The following is a 1629-nucleotide window of genomic DNA, read 5'->3' as shown; positions in this document are numbered from 1 at the left end:
GAAATTTGGGGCTGGTGCTAGTTTCTGGTGTCGTGGTGGTAGAGGACGAGGAAGAGGAGGAAGACGACGAGGCAGCATCCTGAAAGGGAGACAGGGTGCAGGAGAGAGTAGAATCGTGAAGGTAGGAGGAGGTAGCGTATGCCGCAGTGGGCCAGGAGGGCATTGCCTGGGTGCTTGGGGTTCCTGGCACCAGGGGTCGGGAGCCCGCGTGCTGCTACTGAAGAACGCGGCCGTGGTAGATAGGGGGCCGCAGTGTTCCGTGCTGTGGTGGAGCGTCGGCTGGCCCGGATGGGCACCCGGTGCCCAGGGAAGCGAATGGGCACCCGAGTTATGGTGGTCAAGTGGGTGCTAATCCGGTTGGGCGTCCTGGAGGAGGCGGCGCCCCCGGCGGAGGGGGTGGCGGGGGACGTGGTGGAAGTGGTCGTGGTGGCGGTCTCCATGGCCTTGGGGAAAGAGCTGGGCTTGGAGAGGAAGAAGGGGTCCTGGCCCATCCCCTTGGAGTCCACCAGGTCGGTGGGCACGTACTCCCTGACGGAGCCCACCACGATCCATTTGAGAAGCATGAGGCTGAGCCCCAGGCCGATGAAGCCGATGAACAGAGGCACCACGCACAGCCAGCCTGCTGCCGGTTCCACACGATGCAGTCGCTACAGCGTCACTCCCGCGGGGGCTCGGCCGCCCCTTCGCCGCCGCCGTCCAGGCCCCCCGCCGCAGGCGCCGCGGTGCCCTCCTCAGCCGAGGCGGCGGCTCCCGAAGAGGCACCAGGGGGCGAGGCAGCGGCCGCCCCTTCACTCATCCTAGGAGCCTGTCTTCACCTTCGCCACCCCCCCACCCCCCAGGGCCGCGCCAGAGGCATGGGGCTGCGCGGGCCGGGATCGGGCTCCAGCGGCGGCCGCCTGGAAATCGGCTCCCTGCCCCCACGGCCCTCCCCCCGAGAGGCGGGCGGCGCGCGGGGAGGAGAGGAGCGGGGGAGGGGACGGGGCTGGGGAGGGGGCGGCGAGGAGCGCGGAAGAGTGGCGAGACGGGCCCCCGGCGCCGCCGGTCGGTCACGGAGCGGAGGGGCGCGTCTGCAGCCCGCCAAGCGGCCTCCTGAGCGCTGGGGCCCCGCGCCCGCCGCTGCCGCTGCCCGCCGCCTGCGAGCGCTCCAGCCGAGCCGGCATCCTCGGGGCACCGCGCCCGGCCGGCTCCCTGGGGCGCCGCTCGCGCCGCGTCTGGGCCTCGCGCCGCCTTCAGTGGCCCCGCCGGCCGGCCGCGGGGTGCCGGGTGCCCGCCAGCCGCATTCCAACACAGAGGGCCGGCCTCGGCGCCGCGATCCTCGGCTGCTGCCCGGCGAGCCATTGTAAATCTTAAATGGGGTACAGGGGCTCATGCCTGTAATCCCAACACTTTGGGAGGTCAGGCGAGAGGATCGCTTGAGTCCAGGAGTTCGAGACCAGACTGCAACATAGAAAAACCTTGCGTCTACAAAAAAATTAAAAAATCAGCCAGGCATGGTGGCGTGTGCCTGTAGTCCCAACCACTCACAGAAGACTGTGAGGATAATCTGAGCCCTGGGAGGTCAAGGCTGCAGTGAGCCATGATGGTGCCACTGCGCTCTAGCATGGGTGACAGAGTCAAATGCTGTCTTAA

General features: G+C 68.6%; 1 pseudogene; it reads right to left on the bottom strand.

Moving 5' to 3' along the window:
- Positions 1-7: 7 nt before the first annotated feature.
- LOC108299102 lies at positions 8-796 on the bottom strand (annotated as a pseudogene).
- Between the last annotated feature and the right edge of the window lie 833 nt (positions 797-1629).

The sequence above is a fragment of the Cebus imitator genome, unplaced genomic scaffold (genome assembly GCF_001604975.1).
Source record: "Cebus imitator isolate Cc_AM_T3 unplaced genomic scaffold, Cebus_imitator-1.0 Scaffold1851, whole genome shotgun sequence".
Taxonomy (NCBI): Eukaryota; Metazoa; Chordata; class Mammalia; order Primates; family Cebidae; genus Cebus; species Cebus imitator.
This window is presented reverse-complemented; position numbering and strand designations above follow the sequence as displayed.